Genomic DNA, 11,470 nt, shown 5'->3' on the forward strand with positions numbered 1-11,470 from the left:
GAAAAATACATATTATATGATCTATCTACCTAGCCATCTCTATTTTTTATGTTTGTCTATCTACCTTCATCTAGTTAGCTGTTCTTCTATTAATCTATCTGTGTCTATCTACATCTATCTATCTATACATTTCTCTCTCTCCCTCTATGTCTCTGTCTGTCTTTCTTTCTCTGTCTGTCTCTGTATGTGTATGTGTGTATCCCTCTCTCTCTCTGTTAATCTTCAATATTTGTAAAGGGAACATATTTGAGATCTTCAAATGCAAATATTATGTTTTCAGTAAGAAATTTGGGTTTGCTATGAATTATATGACTCTCCATACCAATTCTGTTGGCCTTCTGGGTAGAATCAAACCCATAGTCTTTTGGAACAGGAATGTAACAATATGAAAAAAAGCACAAAATGTGCTCAAATTTGCCCTTGCTGATGTGTGATTTGGAACACTAGCAGGTCTTCTCTTCATGGTTCTCATTCATTACAGGAGACTTTGGGGAATTGCTTCCTGCTCTGACTCTGGGGTTTGAAAAGAGGTGGAATGCAGTAGGAATACAAAAGAGACAATCTTTTGACTCTCCCTCTCTTTCTTTTGAAGCTTTCTGAGAGGCAAGACTGCTATGGAAAAGCCTTAAGATTTGATACTTTATGACACAGCAATTTGAAGATTTGTTTACTAAATTTTAGGGTAGCTAGTTGGTGCAGTGAATAAAGGAACAGACCTGAATTCAAATTTGACTTTAGACACCAGCTGTGTGACCATAGGCAAATTAACTTAATTCTGCCTCAGTTTCCTCATCTGTAAAGTAAACTGGAGAAGGAAATGGTAAACGACTCCAGTATCTTTGCCAAAAAACCCAAAATGAGATCACAAAGAGTTGGATATGACTGGAAAATACTAAACAACAGCAACTAATTACTAAATTCAGTTTATTTCAGTACTCAGTAGGTAACACATTAACTCTAGAGTCAGAGAACCTTGTTTCAGATCCTGCTTCTGAGGCTTACTATCCAGTGTGATGTGGAACAGGTCACTTTAGCCCCTCCCCTCCCCCCGGGCCTTGATGTCTTGAAGTGAAAAATGAGGGGCTGGACTAGATTCCCCAGGAAGTACTTTCCCTCTTTATACCTATGACACTATGATAGAGATACTTCCTAAGGATATGTAGATGTGAAAAAAGGACCTCTTTGCTTGTGCTTACTACATCTTGATGCTAAATTTCTCATTCCATTTTTGAATTTCAAAGAGGTTTTCGTTGGTATTCAGCTAGCAAATGTTCATCTTCCCCAGTGTCAGTCAGCTGTTCTTTTAATGATTAGTTAATTGGAAAGTTGTTGCACTTATGCATTTTTTTTCTTGACTAATAATAGATTTGGGAACTGTCCCCATCCAGAGAATTCTTGCTTATAGATAGCACCACATCACATTTCCAGTTCGAAATGAATTCAAAACCTGCTGAAATTTTTTATTTGGGATATTTTAAAAATAAGTTTGAGAACTCTGTTTCTAAACTTTTAAAATATGTACAGGTGAGAATTTTTAAAAAAGTGAACAAATAGTTTTAGTAACTCAGAAAGGAAAGAATAAATATAGTCACTTCCCCTCTCCCCCCCCAAAAAAAAGAATCTACTTGCTTGAGAGGAGCTTATGGCAATACAATATAATCTGAATGATAAATTCGAAGAATGCTGAGGTGGGCTGGGTTCTGACCCTAGGTAGGGTGATGTTAAGCTATGATGAATATTGTTGTTGTGCTGGGGACAAGTGTGTCATTGGCTCTCAAGTGGAATCTGGAAGTGGCATTTATCTTTCCATTCAGACTGGTTGATCATATAGCCCTTGGAATCAGGACAAGGCCCCCCTCTTTGGAAACAATTGATCAAATTCAACTTCTTAATTTTACAAATGTGGAAACCAAGACCTAGAGAGATAAAAAAATGACTTAGCCAAGATCACAGAAGTAGTTCCTTAGTTATTTCCAAGTATTTAGAATGAGTTCACTATCTATTCACAATACTCATCTAAGATCCCATTTACCCTAGTTTTGATCTCTTCCCTTTGAGCAGCTAACACATTAATCATATATATCTATATCTATATATACATATATATATCATATTAGGGAAAAAGGAATGGCAGGAAAATACACTAAGCTGCAAACTCTTACATCATCTCAGAAAGTTTTCTTTCAATTACAAGTGGTGAGTCTAAACCATCTACAATCCTTTTGCCTCTTCCTAGAGGGGGAAGGGAGCTAGACAGTTCATAGGCTGTTTCACTCTCACTCAAATAATCCTTCTATTCCCCCAATACAAGCCAAGGGAAGGGATAGTGGGGGTGGGGAGATTAATCAGTGACTCACATAGGGTGAAAGAGCTTTTACTTCAGCTCTGGAGTTGTGCTGGGCATATGAACTAGAAATAGAATGCATTGCTTCCTGTGAGAGGAACCATCCTGAACTTAGATAAGCAGCTTTAGTCTTATTTTGCTCTTTTCAGGTTCCCCAGCATTTTCTAGACATTTCCAGCCATGAATATACCCTGCCATTTCTCTTTATGTGTTGAAGGCACAGATTGTCTTGCTTTCTTTTGTTTGTAGAGTCTGGTACATAGTAAATGTTTATCTATCTTTGTGTCTGTCTGCCTCTCCATCTTTCCAATTCAAACTGTACCATACAGATAATGGAGTCAGAATTGAACCAATGATTTCAATATAGAATAGCATTTTGTTGTTGGGAAAAAATGAATGATCATTATTTGAATTCAGGTTCCAAGTCCAGCTCTCTCTATCCCCTTCCTTATATTTTTCCCCCATTTTCTGTGTCAAACTCCTAGAAAACTTTGTCAGCACTTATCTCCTCTTTTTCACTTCTTAATCCCTTGAAATTTGGCTTCCACCCTAAAACTTGACTGAAATTATTTTTTCTAAGGTTTACTTGCTAAATCAATGACGATTTCTCAGACTTACTTCTCTTAACATCTCAAGGAATCGTTCTATACTACTCATCATACCCTCTTCTTCTATGCTCTCTCCTCTCCTGGCTTCTGAAACACCACTCTCTACTTCTCTGTGTAAGATTTCTCCTTCTTTATCATCTTTCCTCCTTCAGCATTCCTTTTGCACCAAACATAGATCTTCTCTTTTGTTTCTGTCCTGTATCTGTCTCTGTACTTTCTCTTTGGACAGTGACATTGGTTCCCATAGATTTAATTTCCATCCCTAAACAGATAACATCAAAATGTATCTACCTAGATATAATTTCTAAATTTGAGTCTGGGTTTGATTAGTAACTTCCTGCTGAGTATCAACACCTATATGTTCTCTAGGCATTTCAAACATGTATTCAAAAAGGGACTCATTTTCTCCAAACTTATCTCTTTTCCAAAATTCCCCATCTTTTTATATATTACCAATCATTCTTAAGCTACCCAGGTTTGCTACCTTGGAGGCATTTGTGATTCTTCCTTCTTCCTTATCTCTTATATTCAATTAATTATTGATTTTGGTCCAAACATATTTTACCTCCACTCCTATAACATTTCTTTTATGCATTCCCCTCTTTTCATTTACAGACTATTCTAGGAGAACCTTCTTCATCTTTCAATTGAATTATTTCAATAGCCTCCTCATCAATAGGATGGTGACCTGGTCCAATCTATATATTCTTCCTCCATCCAGTCTTTTCCCTCTCCTAATCATTATGCATATAGCTGTCAAATTGATATTCCTAAAAATATAGATCAAAGCAATCACCACTATGCTCAAAAATCTTCAGTAGCTCCCTTACTTATAGAATACAACCAAACTTTGTTTGGCCTTTAAAATACTTCATAAGTTTCCACCTACCTTTTCATTCCTACTTCATATTATTTCCTTTTAAATACTCTCTATTCTAATCAAACTGATCTGCTAGCTGGATCCTGTGCAGAACATATTATGGAAGTATATCCTTACATCTGGAATGCATTCCTTCCTCATTTCTGCTTCATGGAATCTCTAGCTTCCTTTTAAGGACAGCTCAGAACCTTCTTAAAATTAATTTATATCATTTTGTACTCTGTATTTATTTACTTGTGTACATATCACATCCTCTACTTCCCCTTTCCCCAATATAATGAAGCTCCATGAGAGCAAGGATTATTTTGCTTTTTGTCTCTGTATTCTCAACCCCTAGCAAAGTGCCTTTTGTACATACTAGGTATTTAATAAACATTTATTGAATTAAATTGTGTGACTTTAAGCAAAATAATTTCTTCTTTTTCAATCGGTCTCAGCTTCTTTGTCTATAAAATAAAATGGTAGGATTGGACTAAGACATCTCTAGTGTCCCTTACACTCTAATATTCTCTAACTTTTTGCTCACTTCTCAACATGTATTATTATGGCATCTGGGAACTACAAGAGAGCTCTACTAATGGTTTCAAGATGAACATGTCAGGTAACTTGTTAAAGTGAAAGCATACCACCTTTCTTTTCTTTTAGAAGATATAAGGAATCACAAAAGTTTACTGTTAAAAGTGAGATCATTTGCTGTCTCTTTTTAAAAAGTGAAATGTGTCAATTAAAAAAAACCCAAAAAACCACCTCAGGTAATTTTTTCCATGAGCAATTCAAGTAGAGACTCTGTACTTAACCAGACCTCTGGTTCCTTGCTTCTGGGTCATTGATATCATGACATGTATTTAGGAGTATAGAATAATTTAATGATATAAATGGTCTAATGGCCAAGAAATATAGATATGTATTATACATATATATATATTATATGCATACATATACAAATAACATACTATATGGAAATATTTACGAATGGTATATTTTGTACATGCATATTTGTATGTAACTGTTGTTCTTTTTGGAGTATTCTTAAAATATTTTCATTATTTATATTTTTAATTGTGTGAAAGTGCCCCAAGGCCTGGTGGCAAAGGGATATGGTTGTTTAAAAAAAAATGGAATAAATAAATAAATTAAAATTGATTAGAAAAAAATCCAGTCAGAGTTAGTGATGTCTGACTTCCTCTATTCACATTATTGCTACTCTTGTTGCTTTTTGGTTTTTGTTTTGCTTCTTTACTGTTGTTGTTTTTCCACCAAAGCTGTCATTTATCGTGAGAACAAGAGCAGCCATGTGTTGATTTTTCTGGATTCTTTTTGGATACTCTCCCAGTGCTAATGAAGGCCCTTCCAAAGTGCTAAAGAGCTGGTGCCAAAATCAGTCTCACTGAAAACAATAGGGGAGCGAATGGCACACAGACAGCCCCGAGTGCGTGTGTATGGGTGTGCATTATATGTATGAATTTACATATGCATATAGTGTATGTGGATACGTGGGTGCCGTCCTTGTGCTTGACTGGGTGCATTTGTCTGAACAGGCTTCAGAGTCCTGAGGTGGCATTTTTCTCTTAGGAGTCGTGATACATTCTCTTTCACTGAAGGATGGCCTGAATTTCTCCTTCACACAAAGCCCTGCCATGGCAGTTCTAAAGCCGGTGGAAATAGAAAGCTCCCAACTCAATCTTTCATTTTCATGTCAAAAGGAAAATTATATGATTGTGGAAAATTAAAAATAAAACACAAATGAGGACTCTCCCTTCAGAAGTAACTGGTTTTCCGATCAGTCATTTAAATGGAGTCCTTAAAAGTGGTCCCTAGGCATTTGCAAGTTAACTTTATTACCTGAGGAAAAGAAAAAGAAACTTTGTTGCGTCAAGCTTTCTTCCCCCTATATTCAATACTTTCTTATTGCCTTTCTAACAATGTGTAATTATTCTCTCCCCAATTTGTTTACACAGCTTGGAGATGGGGACAGAGTTCTCTAGTGACCGTGCAACTGAGTGCAATCACCCTAAAGAGAAGCATTTAGAAGCCGTAAAAGCTAAATAGTCCTGCCATGGACCATTACATTACCCCGTTATTCAAATTCAGTAAATCAAATTAAATAATCTCAAATATCTGGATTTCTGGGTTTTAAAAATTTATGTCTATGGTGCACTATAGTCATCTCCTTTTATTGTTATTATTCATCTACTAGAATTTATGTTTTTTATGAATCAAAATACTCAGCAATCACACGGGCCAATGAGCCGGCTCTCCCAGATGAGCCGGGAGCTTCGTGCTCCACCTACTGGCTGCTGCGGATAAAGTCCATCTCGAAGTCCAACCCGCGAAAACGTTCTGGTTTGCCCCGGGCAGAATCGGGGGCAGCCGCAATCGGAGGCGCGGACGGCCTCTCTTCCCAACCCTAAAGCCCATCTATTGCCTCTGAATGCTCATTCCCCGTCGCTTTTAAAATTACAGAAGAAGACGGTTCTTAGCGAGGGTCCCAAATAGCCCCTTGGGCTTTGCATTGTTGGGGGGCTTAAAATCAAAGATAACAAGGAGAAATTTACGTTTGAGGCTGAGGGCACGTCCGCTGCCTCCTGCTGCAGAAACCGCGGCCCTTGGGTTGGATTTCCTCGGCGCCCATCCTTCTTTATTAAAGCCCGCGTGATTTAATCAAGCCGCTGTTTGGCCGTCGGAGCCAGGAAGCAACACTTTCGTTACGGAGTGCCCTTCCCCTCTCTGGAGCATTCCCACTGGTGGAAGAGACCGGACCGAGTGAGGAGACACGGGCGGCAGGCTCCAGAGGGTCCTGGACAACAGGACAAGGGAGAATCGGAGTCTTCTTCGTTAGCTTTCTTTATTGGGAGTGCTGTACTTGATTTATTAGGGTCTTGTTCTCATCGCTAATAAACATTAGATTACGTTCGGATAGAAAAGATCCCGGGACGAGGTGTTAATCATTCCTTATTAATAGTTCTTTTGTTTCCTACAGTTAGGATCGCAAATAATTAATTTTTGTGATTGAATGAATGCAAGTGTTGGGATACAAACTCACGGGTCATCTTTATTATATTTTCTGAAAACTCTCAAACATTTTGTTGCAGTGGACAGGGATTTCATATTAGAGATCGGTTTAAATTTACAACCAATTTAATTGATTTAACAAATAAACAAATAAACACCCCTCTAAGCAGTGGTTGTGTACTTAAGGAATGAAAACAAAAGGTCTTAAAACACTATTAAAATATTCATTATTTCATAATTTTCTACCATCCTGTTTCATCTCTTTTCTTAGCAAATTGAAATACATGCCTAACTTAAACAACTTCTTTTATCTTCTTTATTTTAAAGCTTAGATGACTTCAAATGAATTCAAATTTCCCAATAAGGACATAAAGTTCTTTTTTCACCTCCCAACTCCCAAGCAGACAGCTCAGATTGGATATTTATGTATATAAGAGCTCCCTCGATTTATCAGCCATCTTCTCCTCTTTCACCCTCTTATTCAAACATTTCAACGTAGCAACAGATGGTGTTTCAGACTCTTTGCTGTGTTTGGGATTGTTTTGCCATAGAAAAGGACTATTTTATGTTTCTTTACTAGGAAGGCTGTGACTATAAATCCCCTGCCATAACTAAGATGTTCAGACGTGACATTACAACTGGCTTTTAAAAATGAAAAGAAATGGATCTCAGAAACCCAAGTGTCATCCATGAATTTGTTCACATAGGGATTTAATGTATATTTTCTTTTCTCTAAGAGAACTAGATTTTCCTTTCCAACTATCCCCTCCCATTTTTTTCCCCACTAAATCCTTCTCTTCATACACCATCCTGTCTATGAAAAAAGGTCACCTATGTAAAAAGCTGCCAGCAATGGGAGTCCTCAATGTAAAGAGCATAAATAATAGAGCTTAGGTAGACGGAAGGTCAGAACACTTTGCAGCTTTATATGAGAACTCTCTACCCTTCAAGTCAAGGGGTTACAATTCAACAACTTACTTCTTTTGGCTTAGTAAATTTGATTTACTGACACTTCTATGCTTATCTTACTACTCACATATAATAAGGCAAATTTCACTTTTTTAAAGGCTATGAATTCTTTCATGGTGTCTGAAAATTTTGTGGCACTGAGTGTAGGGGTGTTAAATGAGGTGAATGGTCTTCCTGATCAAATGAAATAATGTATAAAAATTTCTTTGCAAATCTTAAAAGTTTTTTAGAAATGTCAGACATTATCATCACCACTATTGGTATCATCATCATTATTCCTACTCAATTGGAAATAGGTTAGAAGGACAGGGAGTACAAGGAGAGGGGGAGAAGAAGGAGGGAGAGACGGACAATGAGAGAGGGAGAGGGAGAGGGAAAGAGGGAGAGAGGGAGAGGGAAAGAGGGAGAGGGAGAGGGAGATGGGGAGAGAAAGAGAGAGAGAAAGAGAAAGAGAGAGAAAGAGAGAGAGAGAGAAAGAGAGAGAAAGAGAGAGAGAAAGAGAAAGAGAGAGAAAGAGAAAGAGAGAAAGAGAGAGACAAAGAGAGAGAAAGAGAGAAAGAGAGAGAGAGAGAGAAAGAGAGAGAGAGAGAGAGAGAGAGAGAGAGAGAGCCAAAGGTTGTCAATGTCAGAAGATAAACAGGAGCATATATGAAAGATTTTACAAAAGCAGAAATGACTTCATAATTTATTGGATATGGGAGTTAAGAAAAAGTGAGGAGCTGAAGAATCCACCTAACTTGAGAATCTAAGTAAATGGAAGAGTGATCGTACTCTTGATAGTAGCATAGACATTTAGAAGACAAAGGGTTTGGGGGGGAAAGATAATGAATTCAATTTTGGACATATCCAGTTTGATATGTGTAGTAGGCAGTTGGAGATGAATAGCTAGAGGTCAGGAGAGAAATTAGGGCGGGATAAATAAATCTCAGAATCATTACATAGAAATGATAATCGAATCCATGGGAACTGATGAGATCACCTAATGAAATTGTATGGAGGAAGAAGAGAACAGAATTAAGGACAAATTTAAGGAACTGCCATAAGGCATGATATGAATGAGTATTAATATAGGATACCCATAGACAATTAATATAGGATACCCATAGAAAGGTAAGAGAATATCTACAAGTAGAAAGAAGAGAATATCAAGAAGAGGGTGATGAACAGTGTCAAAGGCTACAGAGAAGTCAAGAAGGATGGGGATTAAGATGCAACCCTCAACACTCTTATGACCATCTCCATTTGCCCCTTAGCCACTTCAAACTACATTTCCCATAGACATCTTAAATTTAACATGTCCAATATTAAACTTTTCCTCTCAAACATTTCCCTCTTCCAGACCTCTCTATTATTGTTGAAAGTACCACCATACTCTTTTCCATCAAGGTCCTCAACCTAACTGTCATCATGAACTCTACTTTCTTACTCCTCTCTCTGCTGACCCATGCAATTTGTTGCTAAGTTTTGTCAGTTTTACCTTTGTAATATCTCTCATCTGTGCCCCTTTGTCTTCTTCATCTAACTCCTGGATTATTGCCATAGTCCCCTTGTTAGTCTATTCTTCAAGTCTGTCTTCATTTCAGTCCATCCTCCACTCAGCTGTCAAATTGGTCTTTCTAAAGTTCAGGCTTGACTTTGTCATTCACTTATTTAATCAACTCTTGTGGTCCTATCACACTCAGGATCAAATATAATATCTCCTGTTTGGCTTTTAAAGTTCTTCAAAATCTAGTCTTTTCCTACATTTCTAGTCTTTTTACTCTTTATCTCATCCCTTATCCTTACATACTTTGCAATCAGGTAATGTTAATTTCTTGCTATTCTTTGCACAAGATACTCCATGATCTCTTGACACTGGACAATCCTAACCTATATGTCAGAATTTTCTCCCTCTTCACCTTGACCTCCTATCTTTCTTAAAGTTCCAACTAAAATTTTGCCTTTTATAAGAAGTTTCCCAATCCTCCTTAATGCTAATATCTTCCCTTTGAGACTACCTCCTAAATTATTTTCATATAATTTGTTGGTACACAGTTATTTTCATGTTCTCTTCCTACTAGGTTTGGAAATAAGGATTACTTTTTGCCTTTCTTTCTAGCTTTAAATTTAGCATAGTGCTTGACACATAGTAGATACTTCCTAAATGCTTATAGGTCGACCCATTCTGAGCCATGATAGCATCTACCATAGAAGATTGCTGTGATTATCAAGTGAGCCAGTATATGAAATGTTTTGAAAACCTTTCCCTATTTTATTTATGTTAAACGTCTAGAGATCAAAAAATTTCCCTAGAACTACTTTGGCTGCATCCTATAAATTTTGATATATTGTCTCCCTATTGTCACTCTCTTGGATGAAATTATCAATTATTTCTGTGGTTTGTTGCCTCATCCAGTTATTATTTAGCATTAGATTGTTTAGTTCCCAATTAATTTTTGATAAATTTTATGTTTTGAAAAATTTAAAATATTCTATAAATATGAATTGTAAGTTGATCAGAAACAACCCACTAATTCAGGGCTTCTTAAACTTCTTCACTTGTGACCTCTTTTTGCCTAAGAAATTTTTATAAGACCCCAGATATGTAAGTATATAAAAAGGTATAAAAATCAAACATTTACTGCTAATAAGTCATAATTTCACAATTTCACATTCAGTTATACAACACCACATGGGGTCATCACCAACAATTTAAGAAATTCTGCCCCAATTCTCAAATTAGATATAGCCTGTTTATCATTTGCCATAGAGAATAGTGGGAAGCAAACTACCTATTACATTATAATCCCATCTAATAAACATTTATTAAAAGTCGACTATGTGTCAGGCACTATGCTAAGTGCTTGAAATCCGATTAACAAAGAGAAAGAGCCCAGGTCCTCATACAGTTTATAATCTAAAGGAGGATGGAGACAATATACAAAAGAAGACCAGAAAGCAGGGGTGAGAGTTAGTAGAAACCAGCAGGTTCTCACAACCAATGTATTATATACTGTGACCTTGAAACCAGGCAAAGCAGCAAAAATGCTGCTATGTAAAGGAAGACATTGGGAGGAGTTTGGTACTACATCCTTTAGCCCTTTAGTCAGAGGGGAGAAGAGGTGGAGGTGTCAGTTAGTAAGACAATGATGGAAGCATTATTGTGAAAAGTGAAAACTGTAGCCTGCCATTTAGTTTTCCCTATATATTCTCTTATTTCCTAAAGGGAATGTTATAGTTCCAAAGATCATGAAGCTCATCTTTATGAAACCAAGAAAGGTAGTGAGGCAGTATATATATATATATCCCTTCTTAAGAGCAAATACAATTTTTATAAGAGGTTTTATTCTAGATATGCTTACCTTGAATGTTTCCCTTAGACATTCAAAGTGTCCACCCAATTGGGTTACTTGCAATTTTGATTCTTCTGAGATTGTATTCTCTATATAGTAGGCACTCAATACATTTGTTGAATTGAATAATTAATATGTAAGACATTTCCCTTCTGATAGACTCAAATTCTCATAAAAGAACATTCTATCACCATGTAGCTTCTATGATATACAATTCAAGTAAACAAAAATTCATCATCCATTTCTATCATCCCAGGGTAAGTAAGTTCTAATAGAAGTTGAATTGCTGGCAGAAAAGGACATGGACTTATATAGACAAAAGTAA

At 36.7% G+C, this 11,470-nt stretch overlaps 1 long non-coding RNA gene across 1 annotated transcript in view; it reads left to right on the top strand.

Moving 5' to 3' along the window:
* The window catches only part of LOC141549321 (uncharacterized), a 180,070-nt gene extending 171,924 nt beyond the window's left edge, over window positions 1–8,146 (top strand). The window contains exon 5 of the long non-coding RNA XR_012484324.1: window positions 5,791–8,146. This is a non-coding gene — a long non-coding RNA (uncharacterized LOC141549321). The remainder of the gene's footprint in view (window positions 1–5,790) is intronic.
* The last annotated feature ends 3,324 nt before the right edge of the window (window positions 8,147–11,470 follow it).

The sequence above is a fragment of the Sminthopsis crassicaudata genome, chromosome 1 (genome assembly GCF_048593235.1).
Source record: "Sminthopsis crassicaudata isolate SCR6 chromosome 1, ASM4859323v1, whole genome shotgun sequence".
NCBI classification, from domain to species: Eukaryota; Metazoa; Chordata; class Mammalia; order Dasyuromorphia; family Dasyuridae; genus Sminthopsis; species Sminthopsis crassicaudata.